The sequence below is a fragment of the Scomber japonicus genome, chromosome 7 (assembly GCF_027409825.1).
Source record: "Scomber japonicus isolate fScoJap1 chromosome 7, fScoJap1.pri, whole genome shotgun sequence".
NCBI classification, from domain to species: Eukaryota; Metazoa; Chordata; class Actinopteri; order Scombriformes; family Scombridae; genus Scomber; species Scomber japonicus.
In genome coordinates this window covers 27,608,567-27,631,897 of record NC_070584.1, presented here as the reverse complement: position 1 = coordinate 27,631,897, position 23,331 = coordinate 27,608,567, and the positions used below count along the sequence as shown (strand labels likewise).

The 23,331-nt window shown below is 38.2% G+C and overlaps 1 protein-coding gene across 1 annotated transcript in view; it reads left to right on the top strand.

Annotated features, from left to right (window-relative positions):
• Positions 1–23,331, top strand: part of cp (ceruloplasmin) — a 167,043-nt gene that overhangs the window by 12,530 nt on the left and 131,182 nt on the right. The gene's annotated exons all lie outside the window — the stretch shown is intronic.

The following is a 23,331-nucleotide window of genomic DNA, read 5'->3' as shown; positions in this document are numbered from 1 at the left end:
CTAAATCATTTTGTTTTTAATCAGATTATCACACAGCATAAATGGGACTGTATAAATCAGCATGGGAATACTGTACACACAGTGTTAGAAGAGTAGCATAGCTCTCAGTGCTATAGAGTACTGTAGAGGAAGAGAGAGAGTGTGTAACAGTGTGGCTGGTTATCGCAGCAGAGTAAAGTTTATTCTATGGTTTGTCAGTGAATAAATGCTACTGCTCCTCAAGACTGAGTGAAGCTGGTTAATGTCAAAGTTAGCAGAGCAGAGAATAAAGTACTCGGGAGTTCTTCCTGACCACAGTCTGGATGCTGAAGCAGGAACAGGGATTATTGGGGCCCCTAAGAAAGTATATATCTCAGTCATCTGCAATTGTTCTCTTTGTAAGACTTGTAAAAGTGTCTGTGTGATTCTGTGACTACTGACAAAGAGTGGCAGAGGTTACAATGATGGGGTTGTTTACTCGCCCATAGGTTTGCCTTTACAATGACATGTGTACAGACATTCAGGGACCTCTCAGCGGGATATAGACACAATAAGGCCACAGCCACAGGTCTTGGCTTCATGCAGTCCAAATTTGGAGTCAAAAGACCAAAAAATGAAAAATTTTCAACAGATATGTCCATGAAAAAAGAGTTCGCTCCACTGAAAAAAAGCCTCTGTGTATACGGAGCAGACGCACACAAACTGAAGCGCAAGCGGGGAATAATGCCATTTGTTTATGGACAACCAAATTCATAGCGTAGTCTCATACACTGTTGGAAACCTCAGACTATTGGCTAAAAGGTTATCGACTTCATTTAACTGAAAATTTATATTGGCTGGAACAGCTGTCAATCAAACCCACGTTGTCCTAAGCACTGATTGGTTGGTGTGTGGTGTCGTATGAAACAGGAGGAGCTCACGGGCGTAAACGAAACAGTCACGTGTCCCACAGATGAAAGTGCAGGTCAGGAAATGGCGTAAAGGGACCGGATATGGTTTGTTCCGCGTGTGTTACATTACGTGTTGGACTAAATACATGGACATATTGAGGAAAGCATTTCGGTTTTATGGAAACAGATTTCATATTTCACAAGAATGGATACTTGGCGAGCTGTACAGAAAGTCCTGAGTCATAAGATGATCGTTGTGGATAAAGGGAAGACTTTGAAGGTATGTAGCATTATAGCTGTTCTTACTTTAGCTTAGTGGCTAGCCGAGCCAATCGCTAATACTATTACGGCTGTGAGCAACCATATAATTCGTGAGTGGTCTTGAATGAATCAGGGCAATCTAAGCTTTCTAACAATGTACAGCATGAATATATATGTTTAAGGGTTGATATTTAAAACATTCAGAAGAACTTGTCGCTACCTCCCAACCTCTTACCCGACCCGTAGGCGGAACAGCGTGTTTTAAGAGGTTAAAACAGAAGACGGGAATTTTGATAAAAATGTGAGCTCAAAATCATTAGTAATGAGTATGTGAGAGGCGATGAGATCCACCAGAAACCTGCGAATGTGATATTTAGCTGTTCATACTTTTGACACAAACAAGGTTTCAATCTGGCCAAAACGTAGTAAGTAGTAGCGTCCCCACTTAAACATGCAGGAATTCAACAGCCATAGCAGTAGCCTATGTGATCTGTAATGCTCGATCATTCAGTCACAGATCAGTGTGAAGCACCTTGGATGTCACTGACTCATGAAATCTGTTATTTGTAGTACTTGGATTGTGTCTGTTTTATCCAGTGTGAGAGGTCAGTGTGAACATGTACACAATGATAGCACACATTCTGGGCTTCGGCTGGATGCAGGTGTGACTTGGTTTATTTGTTTAATTGAGAACAGAAAAGTCCCCACATAGCTGACAGTTCCCCTATCCTTCCAGCTGATGTCAGTGTGAACAAGGCAGTTTGTAGCCACAGATATACTGACTTATAGGGCTTCAGGGTGATATAAGCATGAGCCTTTGAGCCTCTCAGTGTCCCACAGAGGGTCCTTTGAGGCTGTTGATTCAGTGCGTCCACAAGAACTGATGAGAAATTGAACCACTTCAATCACTTGTAACGTTCATCTGAAGGTTGCCACATATACTCCTGCAAACTTTCTCTGTGATTCCTGAAGTCTAGTGTTACGACAAAAAGTGCTCAACAATGCAGTTTAGTATTCTGTAAATAAAACCATAAATAGGAGATGTGATGAGTCACTTTATATTTCCCACATTCTGATAAGAGCCTCGAATACATTTTAAAAATAAATATGCAGTTTGACAGGCTTGTGAGAAGCCACTTCATACTGATTTTGCTCCATTTCATTGTTCAAAGGAATCTCTGATTGTTAAGATTACTTATCAGCACCTCCACACAACCGACACGTACCTCAAACTTAAAAAGCGCACACACACAGACCTCTCTCTCGCACACACAGACACTGTACTGAGTGCGGATCGGTGTCTAAGCAGCTACCTTCTGCAGTCCTCCATTAGTTGGCAAGGAAATGGAATTTAAAAGATTCAGACCATGAAATGTGGCCAGCTCTGATCTAAACCTGTGCTGAATCTCAATGATGTGCTAACAGCTCTGTCACATTCAAGTGGTGAAACGTTACCTGAGCCTCTCCATTGCACCAAAATACTGTATATCTGCTGTTAGGTGTTGGGAATATACCAGCCACTCAATCATCTGTATTAACGTGCAGCGTATCGCGGTCAAGAGAACGAGTCAGCAAACGATCTGTCTAAAGGCTGTGCTGTGTGAGGCTGTGATGACCATTACGCAGCAGGAAACTGTTACAGATAAGATTGACACTTGTATTAATCTTTGATAGTGATAAAATGTTGGCCAGAATGGAGGAGGAGGGGACCAAATCAAAAAGGCTTATCTTCGGCGCTGTGGCCACTTTAGGACATCTCAAAGTCAGCCTGTTCTAGACCGTCAACATACACAATGCAAAGTCATAATTGCTTGCACAGAATAAAAGGTTTTCCTATTATTGCAGCCTGGAAGTGGATGTGTTTCGCCTCCCTCTTCATTAAAATTAATGGGGGATAAAATCTGCTCAGACGCACCTTAAGGTGGGAATCTGTTTTTGTAATTTGGGTGAATTGATTATTATTGTAAAAAGGCAAAAAAGTTAAAGGATAGCTTCACAATTTTTCAAGTGTGACTTATTCAACAGTCAGGTACCCATATGAACACTGACTGAGTTTCATTCCTCCTGTTCATACTGAAGCCATTCAAAGACCCCCTCTTAACATGCTTTCAATGTAAATGGGAAATCCACAGTCCTCCTTCTGTGCAAACATGATTTTATAAATATATCTGAAGCTAACATGAAGTTACCACAGTGTAAATTAGTGAAATTAACAGGAAATCTTCCAAAGCTAAAGCCATTTTGGTCATTTTCCATGCTGAGCTGTGATGAGGGTTTTGTAATGCAAAGAGGGTAATTTGAACTGAAAACACTGAAGTTGGAAGATAATCACCTGGTTGAGCTACATCAGGCTGCAGACACCTTATGTTACCTTCAGATAAACTCTGGAATACATCTTACACAAAACTGTGACTATGGATATTATATTTTTTTATACCGTGTAATTAAATTTCATGGCTGTTTTTTTTATTTTATACAGTGGATGGTTTCTAATGCAGACTGACCAGTAGGCCCTGAACAGGCTTTATCTGTATGCTGTTGAAACAAAAGCTCGTTCTGGATCCATCTGGACAGAGGGCCTATTAAGAGTGATCGGCTGCGACATCAGCATGTTGGCAGCAGATGGCTGGTGGTGCCTGCAGTCGTATCTCTCTCCCACACCAGACTCTCTGGGTAGATTCGACATAAGCTTAATTAATGATTTGATAACTGCAGAGGCGTTAAAAAGGAGCACAGAGACAGGCGTGAATTCCAAAAATAAGAGCTAAACTAGTTAGTAATATGATGTGAAGGGATTTCTTACCACATGCTTGCCCTTCCACTCTCCGTCTTTCACACTCGCTCAGATCAGCTCAGTGTGAGCTCTACAGCATGCTGCAAGTTAGAAATAAGTTTAAGCAAAGCAGATGTTTATTGAAGCCTGTGCTCCCTGTAGGCCTTTGCACCATAGGGAGCAGCTGGTTGTTCTTAAATCTCAATGGAGTAAACCATCTGCAATATATGTAAGTCAGTCTGGTTAAATAAAGCAAGAATAATAGATCTCAGCAGTGTTGAATTTGTTAATCAAAAACATGAAGAACTTTTAACAGTGTCACAGTGGATTTAGTTTTCTTTTTGTGTACTGGTACAGATTTATAACCAATATCAGTGTCCTTGTAATCTTGTGGTGAAAAAAGTTTCATGAAAAGTACTCAGTCTGCCGTTTTATCATCCAGCGCATCAAAACATCCACTGAAAGAAGTGACTAGTTGACTTTGTAAACTTCTCAAAGAACTTAAGTGCAGAACATTTGTGATATGTAGCATAATAAATGAGCAAAGATCCACATTCTCACACATACTCAGTGACATCTGACAAACACAGAACTGCTGTCAGGAGACTGAAAATGTGATCACTGTCTGCAATTAGTCTTTAGAGATGTTTCTAAATGAACTAACATGCCAAAACTCGGTAATGGTGACATGTCACCCAAGGCAACAGTCTGACTAACTGACGCGTTTTTAATTGTTTTTGAATGACAATACAGGTCTACGCCACAGAGGAATAAGATAAACCAGGCTTTGGATATACACACAGCACTTGTAAGTAGATCAATTAATTGTTGGTTTGACTCTGCATCTGAGAATATAGAAAATTGTCAATTGTGTCCTTTTAAGATAATTATGAATCAGAGATATAGAGGTTTTCAAAGATTTATCCAGATTTTGGTGTTATTAAATAAATATCTGAATTATGTATTATCTCATAATGGTTCGCCTAAACCTACAGAAAGAACTATAACAATGTCCAAAGCTACAATATGTAGGATTTAAAATGATTCAGGACTGATATGTCTGCTTTAGACAATGAATACACAAATATGAATCAAACACACCAAGATGAATGGACTAAAACTAATGCATAAACTGTACAAACACCTGCAGAATAAAATCAAATTTGCAGTTTCAGGGTCAGACATCAGATCAGGCTAAAGAGAGACACATATGATCCAAGCAGCCTTTCACTTGAGAAAACCAAAATCTCTGCAGCCTTGAGCCACCATAGCAGAAGGTTCAGTTTCCTCCATTCTGCTTGGGAAACATTTTTGTGGAGTTTGACAACATAGCAGGTCCAATGTCATTGGACAGGATGTGCGATCTCTGTGGCTCACTTCACTGAATATATAAACCCAATGAAACACACCACATTAATTCCTTGGTCTCCCACAAGGAGAAACTAACAACAAACAGCTACTTGTCAGCAAAATAAAATCCCCCCCAGGCCAGGTATGAGTCTGGCAAGTGCTGAAATAAAACCACATACTAAAGTCAGCAGTAAAATCCCTCCAACATTGAAAAGCATCATCATATTAATCCAACAAGTATCTGTGTGGAAGCTGGAGACTTTGGCCTGATTCTGTTCTTCCACTTAGCCTCCTCCTCCAGCCTGCAGTTAAGCACGATCATCTTCTCAGTTTAAAGGTCTCAAACAACAGATACTCCTCTTCCTTTGGCAGAAGGTTCATTATCATATCATGTGTAAAAGGTAAAACAGGTAAGAATGTAATATATTTGAGTTGAAGGAGGGTAATTATATGTAAATTAGATAGGTGCAAGACTAGTAAAAGGTAGCATCAATTTAAAAAGTAATAACCTACTCAAAGTGGGATTGAAACATTGTCCTGTCTGATTACATTTTATGGTTTAGGGTAAGTGTGCAAGTGTTACTACTTTTTTCATTGAAGGTAATGTATTCAACATGTTTGAAAGTCCTCAAGGATCGGTGAGTAACACAACTTGTTTGTTTGCAAGAAAACTCCACAGGGCACTTTTAAGATTTGAAACCGAGTTTTCAAGAGCCACTACAGTATGCAATGATATAGTTTGGGGAAGGCAGAATCCATTTTCTACATGAAAGTGCCTCCTGCACTCAGTCAGTTTTACAAGTTTGGTGTGGAATAACTTGAGTTGCCAGCACAGAGCCTGGACCTGAACCCCAGCCAACAGTTTTGGGATGGACTGTAATGGTGACTGTGAGCCAGACGTCATCGCATAATCTCACTGATGCTCTTGTGTCCACATACTTTTGTCCATTGTAGCTCAGTATACTGCACTAAGCATATGGGACGAGTTACCTTGTTCACACAGAGTATTCTGATAATTAGAAGATGATTACAGCTCATATGAGAGTGGAATGTTAATTTCCTAATTTCTCTCTCCAGAAGAAATGTTAGCCAGACTGTCTGGCTGCTGTTAAGCAGATTGGTTCAGTCACACTCAAACCAGTGTAATTAAAAGATTTAATTTTAGATAAAGACAAGCAGTACTTGTAGCAACAAACATTTGCACATAGAGTGGAGGGAGGAGTTGTTGTTTTTTTTGTTTTTTTTACAGTATTTGGTGCCAGATCATTCATCTTAAAAGTGCACAAATATCGATTAAAGTTTCCCTGTTAGGATTCAATTCCTAGTATAGTAACAGAATGAAAAGGGAAGGTAAAGTGAGTGCCTTGAGACTTTAAATTCCAGCTGGAATTTCAAAGCTCTTTATTTCATTTTATTATATGTGTGTGTTTGTGTGTGTATGTGTGTATATATTATTGCCAGCTGGTCATCTTATCTGAAATAAGACAGTTCAAACTAAGTTTAGCCAAGGACAAATATGCACTCTGACGTGTCTTTTCTCTGTAGTCGATTATCCTGCAAAAAGAAAACTGAGAAAAACACCTCTTGTGTGTTGTTGTGATTGAATGACCTTGGGTTTGTTTGTGGCTGTCAAACTTTGAAACAATGTGCTGCTGAAGCTGGGGACTTTGATTCTGGAGACTCAAAGTTTTTTCACACCATTCAACAACAGATTAAGACTCTCCAGAGACTTGAACATCCACTGCTGTCAGATGTCCTGTTTGTCTTCTCTGTTAAAAGACTACACATGCTCCATATTGCTCAGCCACTTTTCAACACGCAGACTTCATTAGCTGCCGTTAATTCTCACTAATTACATATTTAATAGGCCACTATTATTGGCGGCTCTGCTTGGCATAAGCTTCACCTTATATCCAATCAGCTCCCCATCAGACCCAGCCAGTTTCTCCAAAAATGGTCACTCTGTCTCGGGTCACTGACAACCTTTCAGTCTATCCTAAAAGTAATTATGAATTCATTGTTGTGAGCAGCCCAAAGTCGCAAAGTCATAAATCATTTGTGTCCTCTGTGCTAAGCTTGAACAAACTGAATGGAAACTATTTAGTGCGAAGGATTTCCCTCTTTAAATCCAGTGATTAAGGCACATGGTATTAAAAAGGATTGAATGAACAATGAGCTGAGGAAATGACTATACAGCTGATTTGGCCAGACTGGAGGGCAGGCAGTGTGGGTGGCAGAGTGGCTTATTGCTTAGAAAGGCTATCTTATTACTAATAAAATCACTCGTATATGGTACGTCCATCAACACCTCTGAGTAAGACACTGACCCTCAACCACCTCCATTTAAAGTGGTCAAAGACGTTACATCAGCCTCAACTCGACAGGAACTCCCTGACAGATTACTCCTCAAGCTAAAACAGGCTTTTGATACTGTTGTAACACTGATTGCTTTAAGGATTAACACTTAACAAGTTAGTTACTGGATTTAAACTACTTTTGGGTTGATTTTAATATACAGTAAGAACATGTGGTCAACTTCTTCAGTAAAACTTGTCTACTTTAACATCCTCTGGAACAGAAGGACAACAGCACATTGGCAACAAATATAATACATAACTTCCAACACATTCTCATACCAAAATGACAGAACAGGCTTATATGAACGTTTTCAGCACCCTCCTGAGGATGGAAGTGATGAATGATAGGCTTAGGCCCAAAAAACACTTGGTTAGTGTTCGTGAAAGCAACGTCAACTTGCAGTGTAAACACCAGTGAAAATATACTTCTATACTACTAAGTCCTCTCCTGCTAGCCAACCCCCCTACCCACCTCCCCATAATTATAGTGGCTGCTAGGCTGTTTTTGCCAGGCGGGGAGTTCCGGCTCTCTGAAATGAGGCCAACACGGAAGTAACTTAGAACTGCATTCTATCAAAAGGCCACCAGGGGGCGCATATTTTGGTGTCAAAAGTCAATGGAGAATTCCCCAACTTCTCACTTGATTTCTAACCTCAGTAAACGTTTTCAAAATGTGTTTATGGTCTCAATCGCTAGTTTAAAGCCTTCTTCAAAGCAGTATGATGTTCATTTGTGAAATTTTGCCCTCCCTGATTTTATATTTGACGATAAAGCAGGTAGAGTGCACTCTAAAAGCAAGGTATGCATTAGGGCGTGGCTACGTCGTGATTGACAGGTTGATTGCCCAATGTCCTCGAGATCCAGTCCTCGCAACCTTCCCGCTCCGCCCATGACTCCGCCTCATGCCCATATAAGTAGAATCTGTGTTTTTACTACCCAGCATGCACCTTGGCTTCCATGTTACGTCCATTTCTGTTATACAGTCTATGCTTCCAACACATTCTCATACCAAAATGACAGAACAGGTTTATATGAACGTTTGTGATGAATGATAGGCTTAGGTACAAAAAACACTTGGTTAGTGTTCGTGAAAGCCACGTCAACTTGCAGTGTAAACACCAGTGAAATATACTTCTTAAACACCAAAGTCATCTCCTGCTAGCCTACCCACCTCCTCATAATTATAGTGGCTGCTAGGCTGTTTTTGCCTGGATTTTAAACCTATATTATATTTTTTCTTGTGAAGACGTGCTGATCACAGCGTTGTGTAGTTCCAATCTAAACAAATACTTAAAAAATATATTTAATTACCATTAATTAATTTGTATAAATCATCCCAGTAAGCATACTAAATAAAAGAATCTTCAAAATAAATCCTGAAAAAGTAAATAAATAAATCTTATCTTGCAAGAGTAAATGTTGCATTTTTTGGGACTATTTTCAACTGTTGATAAGGAAATTTGGTGTGCCCGTGAGTACCCTATGCAGCAGGACAGTGTATGTGGGATTGACTCAAAATAACTTCAGCACCCATGTTCATGGCAACGAAGGAGCGTGCCAGCTAGTGCAACAGTGTGACTCACTGATGTATTTTTGGATAACAAAGCACTTCTGTGGCACAGAGGAATAAGCTACTGTACATCAGGCTTTGGCTACATATAAAGTCCTTGTTATTGGGATCATTTCATTGATGTTTTTGGTCTTTTCATTGGATCTATGATAATGAAAATCTGTAGAAATAATGTAAAAACACCAGTACAGAGATTGGGCTTTCAGTCCAACAAGACCAGCTGAGATAAGACATTATTCTCTCTCTCCTGAATGGTTGTTTTCATAATGTTGCATTTAATTAATTTCTCTGACTCTGAATATTTCAACATTTTTGCATGCAAGTTGTTGGTGAGATATACAAAGAAATATGACAGCGCTTTTGGCAAACTTCCCTGGTTGCTTTCACTCAGCTGAGGCTTTCTGGTTGAGTACCTCCTAATAGAAGCCAGTGGATACTGATGTCATGCAGAGGTTTATCAGAGGCAAACAGCAGCCATGTCCTCAGAGTACAATGGAAATGTGTCAAACAAATTGAATTGACCGACAATACTTTTATCCAGGCTTAAATGTGACTAACAAAACTTTAACCTTACCCCATGAACACACAAACAATGTTACTTTCTGCTGAAACGCTCCACGTCTTTCTATTTTCAAGTTCAGTATTAAACCTTTTTAAACTGTATTCACTTAAACATTAAACAGATAACAGCCGGTAACTGTTATTACCTGTATTTGTCTTCCTCAACCTTCCTGAAATGATCTACCTTTCTTTGATGGTTTGTGGTTAAAAAGCCATTCTGAGTGAAAACAATCCCATCTTGGAAATCACAACCCCTCCTGTTGTCCTTGGTTCATCCCTCAAGGCCTTTTTAAGTAACAAGCTCTCATCCTTTCTACTAATGTTGTCCTTGACTGAAGAAAATCTATTCAAGGGGATTGTATAATAATATACAAGTTGATTTGATCTACAAATAGCTTTTGCTTATCCTCTATTTTTATCTGTGCAAGCAAAATTGTCACCAGATAAAAATGACTTTTTAGTTTGAACATAAATAGCTAAATTAAAATAAATAAATAAAATGTTCAAACTGCTGTGATGCCATTATTGACTGATATCAAACTATTGTTGAGTAGTAACATATCACATCTTGTCATGCATGCTCACAATACTCTGTTGTGATTGGTTGATGATGGTGATTCAACATACTGTATAACAGGAGTACATCTGGTTCGTCTTTGTATGCATTTAGCTCATCTGAGTGTTAGTCTTTCTTCTAAAAAACAGTTTAACTGAAAATATTATGTCTGTTCAAAGATGACAGAGGGCAATAAAGAAATAATATACTATCATGGCCTGCAAAAACAGTTGTGTCAAGAAACAACACATTATCATCTGGGGGGAGGGCAGTTTGAGATTATAAAAAAACATAAAAAATGTATATGGTAGGACATAAAAAGCTCTAAATAAAATATAACATTGACCTTTAATGTTTTGTCTGTTTTCGAATTGTAAGATTTACAAATGCCTAGTAATGTTAAGCACCACATTAATTAGTAGTTTCTGATCATTTTAAATTACACATAATCAACACCAAATGGCTTACACATTGATTGTGTTAAATTTAAAACGTGTAGTCTCTGAGCACACTTACCACGTGTTAAAATTCTACCACACAACATTTGCAGCAAAATACAAATAAAAGAATCTTGTAAAGTGTTAAAATTGCATTCTGTTTGTGTTTAAGTTGACCATTGAAATATATAAACCTATGCAATACCCATGCAGTATTTTAAAACCTGAATTCTCAAAAACATATGCATTAATAACATCTCATAATCAGTATCGGTACCAAACTTTGAGTTGCAAATGTATTTGTCATTCATAAATACCTCATCACTCATTAATAAATGGTTAATTAAGCCATCATTTATGTCAGAGAGCACTGAGAGTGTATTCTTTAGGTTTAAAAACAAACATTCACAAATACCCTGTACAATAATAATAATAATAATAATAATAATAATAATAATGGTGCGACGTTACCTAAAACAGGAGAACAAAACAACCATCATGATTTCAATTAATGTTATTGGCTATGTAGAACATCATTTTGAATGTTGTGTTTCATTATAACATCAAAACCATTGTAACATTTTTATAACATTAAAACCTATCAACACTGCTCACGTTGCTATATGATTAAACTTGTTGTCTACTAATCTGCACAGTCATTGCAGTCTTGTAGGTCCTGGACTCATCTACGTAACATTTTCTGTTGCCATCCTGCCTGCAGACGTGCTACTTAAGTTCAATAAATATATTTAGTCTTCTCCTCTGATACTTCCTGTTACTTACTGTGCTTTTGCTCATTTTGGGACACCAGAAGCACCAAATCAGTGAAAGAGAGGCTCACATAGTTTGTTTTAGTCCTATGACGTTGGCACTCCAGCCTTTTTTTACTGAGAGAGATAACATTAATGCTACACACACTATGTTTCTGTCTCCTTTTGTCTTGTATTGTGAACTTAATACACCACTGTAACTCATGTGAGGAAATTGTGAGTACATGTTTTTCTTATGTAGTTCTAATATTCAGCCAGTGTCTGTTGTTTCAGTTGTGTATTGGTCCAATAATTGGGGAAAATGTCAGCGGTTTCATTGTCGATCAGCAGAATGGCCTTTCTGCATCGTTCTCATTAACTCAGTAACACACCCACATCTGCTGTCACTCATCGAGCCAGAATATCAGAGACAACTGGCACCTTTGCCCCTCAATGCAGAGAGAATTAAAATGAGGTGATCAAACATTTAGAGACCAGACACTTTTTGTTCATAGTAATGTGGAGCTGCGTTTAACTATTCACTCCATGTTCTCCTCAACCTGGCTCAATCCCAGAGGCCGAATCACTTTCTCTGTTTCAAAACACACCAACACAGGTCAAGTGGTGATTATATTGTAATCAGATCACGTCCTTCAATTTGTACTACCTGCAGCATTTTAAGCATCAAAGATCACTGTCAAATCAATAGAGATATCTATGATTACCATAAACAAGAGAGAGCAAGGTAAGACTGTAACCTCTGTCTCACACTAGCGGTAGCTGCTGCTAGTGCTTCTCTAAAATTCAAATATTTCACGTGAATCATGTTGCTTTATGTCAGACGTGAAAATTAGCTTTCTTGTGTTCTCCTTTTTAAGAAAAAAAATTAGAAACCAAGTAGAAATAACTTTATATTTAACTTTATATTAAAAATATTTGATTCAACAGTGTGCCCCAAGTTTACATTATTTTGATTAAATACTGTTCCACCATCTGCTTCTATAGTCCTTATTTAGATAAACAAAATCAAATCTTGTACAAGTAAATAATGTAGCCATCATAGGCAGAACAGAGTCACACTGAGCCTGACAGCATCCTGTTACACTGAAGAGCCACAGGGTCTGAACGAAACTCACACTGGCCAAATAGCTGATTAACTGCTCAGCTGCAGCACATTAAACAGCATGTTAACATAGCTGAAAATATAATTTCAGTCCTGTTAGATACAATAATCTCTGTCAGTGACACACCGTCTGTTCATGACTTGTAGCTACAGCAGTTTGTTTACTGTGCATCTCGTACAGTGTAACACTGTCAGCCTGCCAGCTGTGAATCAAATAAGCCTCAGTGTCCCAGCTACAAGACAAAAAAGAGCCTGTTTCTTCATTCTTATAATACAAACCTATTACAGTAACAATACATTTAACAAAACATGGTGATATTATTTTTGAGTGCAAAGAGGGATAATTAAATGTGATTTCACCTGGACATATATTAATTGTTTGTATGGTAATTTAATTCACTAATACATTATCAAGGTTCTTGCACACTCATACAAACGTTTTCAATTTCTCTAAACGCTAATTAGCCCTCTTGTCATGTTAATGCTGGTTGTAGCAATGGTTTAAATTCTGTAATATGACAAAACACTATTATCTCTGCCTAATAAGTGCCCTGTTGGTGCTGTCATAGCAGATTTCACCAGACAAAATGTAATAGTGAGGTGTGGCAAAAAGCAAGCAGTACACGGAGTAGCATTAGTGGGGTTGTAAACATAAACTATGGTAGCTAGCATGGCTAGTGGGCTTGTAGTAGCAGCCATAAAGTTGTGCAATACACAGTTTCTTATCACACTGTCTTGAATATCGATTGCTGTCTCACCGCAGCCAAACAGTGCACCCTCTCTTCCATTGTGTTATTTTGTGAACATCAATATTTGCTGAATGAGAGATCAGTTCCAACCCGTCTTTCGAACTGGATGGACATCGGAGAGCCTTGTGTCGAAGTTGACAGAACTTGAAGCAAAAGAAGCAAGATCTTTTTTTTTGCCACCTTTTGTCTTTTGACATTGCAGCTATCGGATATGTACTGTATCGTAAGAGGCATCTAACCACTTGGTGGGATCAATTGGAGATGTGAAAGGAATACGTCATACCCTGGGGCCCATTTCTCCTAATTTGCAACATATAAACGGCAACTTGCAATATGAAACCATTTCCTTTTATAATCAGTTTGACACCTTAACACCTATGACCTATGTATGAGCATGCAAGACAACAGCAGGACTTTCAAATTTATTTGCAATTTGCAAGAGACAATCATTTATGAAACAGGACACTAGCACCATTTGCAATCTATGTGCATGCAGTGCTTACAAATCACTTTTGTGAAAGGGCCCTTGTTCCTTACAGAGATGAATGTTAAGTGAAATCCATTGCGACTGCATCTTCAGAAAAGGTCTAATAAGGTATGAGTGAAGATACCTATGTGGGTGAATGGTTGGGCTTTTTTTCCCTTTGTGCTTGTGTTAAATATTTCCTGCTGTGTTTCTTGGAACACAGCACATTTCCAAACCCAAAGTACAATGAACCTTTTCAGCGGCTTTAAATTGTTTTTGTATCCAAGTGAAAGTTAAATTAGAGAAACAGATAGCAAATTATTTACCTCTGTTTAGAGAAAAGGTTGCAGAGTTTAAAGTCTCTCCACTCGATCCATCTTCATTATATTGAGAAGACAGTTTGCTGACTACATTTAAACACTTGCTTTTTAGAAAGAAGAAGTCCAGCAAGTTGAAAAAACTGGTATTTTCTGTAGCATCTTGGAGAAAACAATATTATACCTTTTTAGATCTTGCTCCATTTGGAAAACTGAAACCTTATATATTATTAGTCAGACATTTTGTAAACAAGAAAGTTGTGTTTAGGGGCTAGGGGTTAAATCCTACGCAGTACGCTCTTGTCCTTTTGGGTTGTTTTTTTACATACCATGTTTGGATTGTGAGTAAAATTTCCAATATAGTAGTATACAGAAGATACAGCACGAGGCAAAATAAACTTCAAGCCATGTTTTTTATGAGGACCACTGCTGGAAGACCATCATTTAAAATAGTCAAGCTTATCTTTTATTCTTTTGGTTGCTTCTTTGTAATAGACGATATCTAAAAGTTGTTTAGATAACAGAGGAGCCCTCTCTAAAGCCATTTGACCTTATTGGGGGATCATTCAGACACTGAAACCTGTGTCCTCACCGTTAGTGTTTCACTGATCACAACTCATCATCTTTATCAGACAGAGAGAAGAAGCTCAGCACTGAGGGCTGCAGTCACTCCAAACTACAGCATCTTAATAAAGATCTCTGTTAGTGGTTGAAGACAAACTATTGATAATCATCTACCAAACCTCTACCAGACCAACAACAAAATTAATGAATTACAATAAAACATGAGATACATCAGCCGAATCTATAACTGATGGAGCCAACTTATTTCAACTTATTTAAAAAACAAACTTTTGCACTATGTTGGTTCATAAATATGTATCATTGTTCACTGGTATTTTTTTGTATTTTTATATTTAAATAATACTTAATGAAGTCTTATACCATGTAAAAGTGAACTTGAAGCATTTCTTCCCCATTCTTTTTGTAAAGAAAGAAATCATTAGTGTTGTGTTTACTCAAGCTTAGCTCAGAGGTTTGCAAGCCATTTTAGGGGATGGAGACATATCTTAAATCGTTCTCTTTAAAAAATGATGTTTTGGGAGTCATGAACCAGATCCAACTCAAAAACATCTTGGTCTCTATAACAACCACACAAACTCTCTCATTGACATCTCTCATTGATGTTGTGAATCTAAAAGCAGCCCTGTTGACTTTCGGCTGTGATGGAAGATGGAAGAAGGTAACCAATGGATGACGTGAACTAAAAAGCCTGTCTGTTCTGTGCTTGTCTCGTCAATATAATGAACTCTTTGCTGGACCTAAGAGCATGTCAACACATTCAACCCATCTGGCTACTGGCATTCCCACTGGGTGAAATGCAGCGAGGTGTGCTAGTGAGCGCCACATAAATCACTGTAGAGGATATAATCATCATGCAAAGCTGATCGCAAGAGTCAGAAGGGAGGCCTTGCTTGACTAGAGGTACAGTACTTGTGTGTGTTAGGTTTTCCTGGGGTGGCCTACAGACCACACATACACATTCACCTGACTGCTCCTCAATCGCTGCATATCCTGCCATCCATTGTTTGCCTGAAATGTATGTTATAAAGATGTTTAATGAAATGTAAACAGATGTGGTGGAATTGCAATAACATGCATCTCTGACCTTGCCTCTGATTTGAGTCCTGATGGTTTGAGGGCCAAACTGCTGCAGCTGAAAAGGTGATAACAATAAAAACACAATATCCATCAGAGATCTATAAAAACCTCTTTAGGGCTAAAGATATTAAGATGTAAATCATTCATTTTTCCCTAGTATAAAAACCTAATTGAGACTCCTTAAGGATTTCCATTATTAATGTTTCTGCTGGCTGTGGTCAGATTATACAGGCTGGGAATCCAAAGATCAGGGTAATCACAGTATGAGAAATAGCCAACTGATGCATCAGACAGAAGTGATTTTCTCCCAAGGTCCTGCGTATTTTGCTCTTTCATTCTTCAGCTTCCATACTACATACTAGGTACCTCGTAGATCACACATCTACTGTATTACTGTGCCATTACAGGGCCTTACTTTCAATAGGTTTCATTGTCAGAATAACAATGGACTCATGGCTTGAGTCCAGTTTCCAATGTGCCAATACTGTTGAGGTATGATAAGGGTGTGTTTATCATCTCCCAGTTCTGTGATGAGAAGAGAAGAAGACTTGAAGAGGACGACTAGTGATCCTTACTGTTACTACTCCTCTGACATGTTAGAAAAAGAAAGACGTGAACAGACATGAAGCAATGCAGACATTGTGGCAGCATATGCCAGTTCCAAAAACAACAAATTTTTCTGATCTACCAACCCTAAGGTAGAGTTTAATTTAGACAGCTTAAAATTCCTTATCAGGGTAGGAAATGTTGTTATGGTGAAGTTTTGTTATGGCCAGATTAGTTTATTGGCCTTCTTGAACACGATAATCGACCCAAACACCAGACATACTGTGCAAGTTTGAACTAAATGGCTCACATAGGCAGGTGAGGTTTGCATGAGTGAAATCAACATTGTATCAAGTACTTTGCATTTTTGATATTTGGGCATATATAGCTGCATTAACTTGGAAGAAGACTGTGTTCAGTAGCACACTTCTGTCTCAGTTCTGCTCAACAGACAGACTGAGGATATCTTTTGTCCACCAGGCCATATGACTATTCAACTCCTCCCAGTGATGGTGGGCTCAAAGTGACTATTAAGCTACCCATGATCACCTGTATTCTGTCATGAAGCTGCTGGACTGTCGGTCACTGGTCATGTGCCTTTTGCACAATTTGGATTTCTTTATATATTAAACCTTTACAGTAAATGTTATTCTTGCCTCTACTGGCACATACTCTGATGTGATAGTGATAGCTCTGTGTAGTAGTTCTGGTGGCTAGACTATCACTTCACTGCTTTTATTCTCATGTGTAATGGTGTTTTGCTACCGGATGGCTCATGATCAATAACATTTCTATCTATCTATCTATTTATCTATCCATACATGCATCTATGTATGCTGTTTGTCTTGGTTTCCCAAAACAATCAGATCCCATGTCGTAGGAGATCATTTTGACAGGCAGACAACTCTGAAATCCTCTGAAGTCTCCTCCTCCTCTGCTCCTCCATGCTGCTGACCTTTCACATCTACAGTATCAGCACTTATTCTGTCAGGGCAGCATTTTCTACCCTGCATCCTGTTTGGTGTTCTGTCAGAAAGAAGAGACAAAGAGCGAAAGAGACAAAGGCTGCACAGATGCTGGAGACAAAAGCGCCTTCTCTGCTTCAGCCCCTAAACAGGATTCATGATTGCTGCTGGTTGATTAAAGAGAAGCAAACCTGAGAGACGAGCCTCAAAATGGAGGACACGGGATAAAGTTGACCTCGGAGGGTGGAGGGGGGGTTCAGCATAGTGCCACTGCTTTGTCCTGCTAATCTGTGTCTGAGAAAAGACAGAATATGAAACTAAACTATCCAGGATGTCTAAAGATACTCTAAGGATTTGTAAGGATTTCATTCAACTAGCCATTATTTTTCTGCACGTATTAATTTAAACTGACTGTTTTATTTCCTTCATGTCCTGCAAACTAAAATGAGGAGTTGCACCTGTTGTAGCTAAACCCTTCAGATCTACTGTCAATCAATAGTTTTAAACCTTTTAAAACTACTCAGAGTTTTCAGTTGGAAATGTTCTAAACACAAGCAGAGTGACACAACGTCAGAAAAATGTCTGCTGGCAAAGACTTGAAATAGATTTTATGTGCAAACTGTCAAATACAGATGTCACAAATCTCTCACACGAGCTGTCAAGTTGCGTGACTTGGAAGTTGAAAAAAACAGAAAACGGTCTCAATAAGAAATCAACACAGTAGACATCCAATATCTCTAATGTCCAATGCTTGCCACCCAAATGTAACTTTTTAGTGTAAGTCTTGTTTGATTTTCAGAAATAAGTTGTTGTTAATGACCCACTGATACATTCATGATTTTGTAAATTCAGAATTCATGACTTGTGACATTCAGTATATGTTTTTTTTTTTTTTTTTTTTTTAATAAATCTGACAGGACATCAATGGAGCCCTAAAGAAACACATTCATTCATTTTAAGTCTTAGTAAAGTCAAAATACAGGAGATGCCAGCGTGCTTTAGTGCTTCAGTGCTTCAGTCTCAATTTCATATCGACACCTTTTTTTCCTAGTATGACACTGAAATGCATAAAAACGCAAAGTCAGTCACCAATTGATTGAATGAATTAAACAGACTGAATTGCCTGGTTGGGGCTAGGGAAGGATAAATGCAACAAAAGGTTGTCAGGAAAATGTAACCATTAGTTCAGTCAGAGACACTTACATTAAAGAAGTGACCAGCAAATAGTTATACAGCTAAATACAGCTCTGCTCTTTTCAATACAAACATAATATTTCTGAGTTAAATCAACAAAATTAAAAACCACATAAGAGGTTGTGGTGGCATGAGAGCGGTAGCAGAGTATAAAATGATAGTGTCAGTCTATAATGTCCATGCTGTATATATGAGTATATATTTTACACTGCCTGAACTAATGCTATGCTCCATTAGTTTTAAATATTTGAAAAACTGTCCAGTGCTGTTGTTTCACTGATGAGGACAGCAAAGAACTGGCTACTTCCTGTCTTTGTGTTTCACGCTGAAATGTCATCATCTTGCTTATGTGTTTTCCAGTCATGCTGTGAGATGCTGTGTGAACTTGAGAAACTTTGAAGTTTGAAAATCCATTTTTTAAAACGGCAAATATTTAATCACAACTCTCTGTGGAGGGACTGGCTCTACAACAGCATAATGTACTGTATGTTATATCTGTATTCAGTCCATATACTTCTTCACTTCTCCATTGGTGAAGAAGATAGTCAGCGGTGGTCTCAGAAGGATTAATTATAAACCCCGTAACAAAACAATCTAATGAAAACCTGTCAATCTGTCTGCTCGTCTTTCTGACTCGTTGCCCATTTCTCTTCCTAATTAGAACAAAACAAAAGAGCAGAAATAACTGTCATGCTAAATCTTTTAGTCATGTTCACATTGAAAGGCATTTTCTGTATCACTGACCACAGACCAATGTATTGACGCATGAGATTGTAGGCTGCAGTAAGGGCTGGAGCTCAGGGAGAAGCCAGAGAGATAGTTCACACAAATATTATTCTGTAGTGTTTAATGATATTCTGTACATACAATCACACAATCCGCCATCTCGCCACTGTCCTATGCAGCCTTTAGCGGTCTCACAGCTACCACTTCATAACTCTTTCTCATTGACATTCATGGGAAACGTTTCAGATGGCAAACCTTCGCTCGATGGTTTCACAGCAACACGCTTATGAATTCAACATTGGTTTTATAGAACGACTCAAACAGTGTCATTCCATCTCTGTGATATGCTGGAAAATCATTGGTGGGCTATTTGGAAGAACCAGACATCAAGTTAGCAAGAGGAATATTGATGTCTCAAAACAGCGTCTTGGTACATCTCCATTTACTTTAAACTCTGCTGCATGTGTCGACTGATGATCTTCTCTGTCAGGCCGGCAGCACTCCTTAAGTTCCTCTCCTTAAATTAAACTTTCATGCTTTAAAGCACCTCAAGGCATCCTAATTGCTCAGGGTGCTTGCAATGCTGTACCTTTCCAGGTATCTGGCTAAAATATGTTCAAATAGACGATCAATGTGCTTACAAGTAAGTCAAAAAAGGCTAGTTCTGGAGAATGCAACATGAATTATGGTGCATAGGAGAAGTGAGGAGAATATGAGAGGGCATGGGTTTGACTGTCAGGCAAGATTTTTGCAATTGCCCCTCTTTATTGATATCACCTTTCACATTCCTTTGTATATTATAGCTATAATGCTTAAGGTTTCTGTTGCAGGCAGTCCAGTACCAATGGCCATGGTATATTGTACTTGGACTGCTTGGTAATATTTGAAAATATTGCTTAAAATTAAGTTTTAAACACAATATTTTATCCAGGTACTATAGTTAACGCCTCTGTTCATTATTATGTGTTACATGTTTATTACAACAACACTGTGCAGTTCCCACAAGATGAAATTACATACATACAGTTTAGACAGTAAGGATGTATGTTAAAAGCATGTGTATATTATTGGTGGACAAAAGTTACCCCCAAATAGAAAAAAAGAAACAACTGAGTGAATTTAAGTATCTATTGGTGAGGTTTAATGTAATTCAGTCATACAATTAATGGCTAAATCACAAAACTTGTTTAAGATAAGGAGATCTATTATGCTTTTCCTTATTTTCAGTCACATATATAATATTACAATGTCAGATGTTAAAAATATCTCCATGTGTGGTTTATGTCATTAGCGGCACTAACTAACGGCTGCCAATTTGGTGTTTCAGTAAAATTCATACAACACGACTCTTGAGGCTTCCAGAAAGCTGACCAATCATAACAGAGTGGTCATCAAGATAAGTGACTGTGAGATGTCAGATGCATTGGTCCATTTAGCTGCTTTCACTCTATCTGCAACACATTAGCCAGTAAAATATTCAGTTTGAGTGACATTTATTATCATCATTATTTGATGCTCCCAGCAAAGGTATCCGAGTTTGACCAAAGGCTACTTTTCATCTGCTGTTCTGTATTTGTATTTGTAGCTGAGCTTATTGTCTTCATGTTCTCTTAACAAACCCTATTTTTATCCTTTCACAGGGACTACAGCTTCCATATAACATGGTAAAGAAGGTTCCTGTCAGTGGAGACACACTTGCATTGTGTACAAAGGTAATGGCTACAGGTGAGATCTTGGAGCTCTCACTGGAGGAAAGCTGGCTAAGCTTGTTTCATTCCTGCCCGCTCCTTGCAACATAAGGACAAATGAAACAAACAGGACCCTATACAGGAGCAGGTCAGTAAGAAGCAAACATTTAATTTCAGTCTCTTCAGCAGTACTAAGAGGGGTCAGGGAAGTTATCTGAAGTCATTTTCTGATATAAATGAAACTGTATCAACCACTGCTGATTGTGGAGTCTCTTAAATGTCCAGTGTTTAGATTTTAGTGGCCTCTAATGGAACAGACTCAGCATAAATGGAATATAATATACATAAGTGTGTTTTACTTAGTGTATAATCCCATGAAAATAAGATCTGTTGTGTTTTTTTCACTTTGGAATGAATCCGTCAATCTTTCAGACTCAACAAGTCTGAGTTACTTTGGAGTGATGCTCACTGTGGTATAAGTTTTTTTTGTGAAAACTTTTTGGAAATGTGGTTGTCAAACAAGCGTTAACGCGTAACTGTAAGTTGTGCTGAGGGTATTGACATGTAAGCTGAGACTTGTATTTACTGTCTCTGGAGACTTCAGCCCAATAGATGTACTGTTGTGGTAATTGCTTCAAACCCACGCTGTCATTGGAAGATATGATTGGATCATGGGGTTGTGTTTGGCTAACAAGGTCATCTCTCCCTCCCTGTAGGACCAACAAAAACCCAAAAGACATAACTATGTTTGTCAACAGACAAGTGAACGAAGACAGATGTGTCCCTGTAGAGGAGTCTTAATGACGTCTAGTTTTTCCAGTGGATGTTTTTTTATTTATTTATTTTCGATCAGATCTTCAAACCTCCTCCTGTGTGTCTGTGTTTTTTTCCCTGTCCATGATGCCTTTCCTTGAGTGTTGAGTTTGGGCTGTCGTGGGGTATGAGCTGACCCTTTATCCTGAGCTCTCCTGTTCAGATCTTCTGCCACTGAATTGCCTTTCAAAAGTTTTGGTGACTCATTCAGCAACAATCAAGAACTGTGCTGTCTGTTGTTGCAGAGTGTGTGTGTATTTATGTGTGTGTAAAGCCAGGTGTTCTCATATTCCATGAACACTATAATATTTTCTGACTTTCCCAAAAACACTTGATGTCCCACTATAAAGGTAGCAGATTTCTCTTCTTTTGGGTAGTTTCAGCTTGCAAGGGACAAAGATGAAAAAACGTTTTAGATATTGCGGAGCCCAACAGGTATCATCTGTAATATTTTGATAGATTCTGCAGTCAAATACAGCCACCAATGTATAAACTACCAGTATTAAAAGCATACAAAAAATAGGACCAAGGGCAAACAGTTTGTTTTTTAAGTTTGTATGTTAACATCCATGCCAACGTAAAGGACGCATGGAAGTATGTGAGCAGTGACGGTAACATCATTTGAAACGGACATATACATTTTTGTACATCCGTTGAGCATAAATGGGCCCTTTGTCATTGTGTACTCTGGATTATTATTGCTGTCATTATACTTGGATGAAGACAGTTTTGACGTTATGAAACACTGTTAGTTGAAGTTGCTGATATTTTAAGTTAAATGCAATGTTTATTTTAAAATGTGTCTGTGTTTTCACGTGAGCTTTGCGGCTAAGCTAACAGTTATGCTACCGCCAAACTAGCGTGTGAGGACTTCGGACTTTATTTTGTGCTAATTTATGTGAGCTATGCCTATAACAGGTAGTTGGGCAGTTATAATATTGTATGTTATTGTATTCTTACTCAGGTCTAATTTTGGTTATATACATCTTTTTATTTTGAGGTTTTAAAATGTTTGTGGTTTTTTTGTTTATTAATGTTTAAACCTGAGGGGATTTAAAAGTTCATCATACGTGAGACCATGCACCCAGTTTAAGAGTCCTTTTGACAGACAACCACTTAGTACACATCATTAGTGCATAGTGCATGTAGTATTAGTAGCACTGTTATAACGCTTGTAGAGCCGAACAGTATAACAGGTGTAACTAATTTAAGGGTACAAACTACTAATTTGTTTGCTTGAGTCAGTCACTGGGGTGTGTCAAATATTTTAGCAGTGATAACTGAAAAAGCACACTGCATTCACCAAAGAAACATTTGGAGGTCTTATCTCGTAATTATGCATTGAATATCTTAATGAGAAAAGTTACAATATAAGATAATTACAAGATAACGAGATAACAGCAATAGATCACATAAGCTGATATAACGGGACATCTGGTGAAAATAATAACAATACCATTATCATTATTCAGTAACATTAACATCCCCCATTGTCTCAAACCAAGCAGAAAATAAACGCTAATCAGGTAGTGCCAATATTCCTGTCTCCGCTAATAGTTATGACTGATAATGATAATCATGATTGATATATCTTGTAAT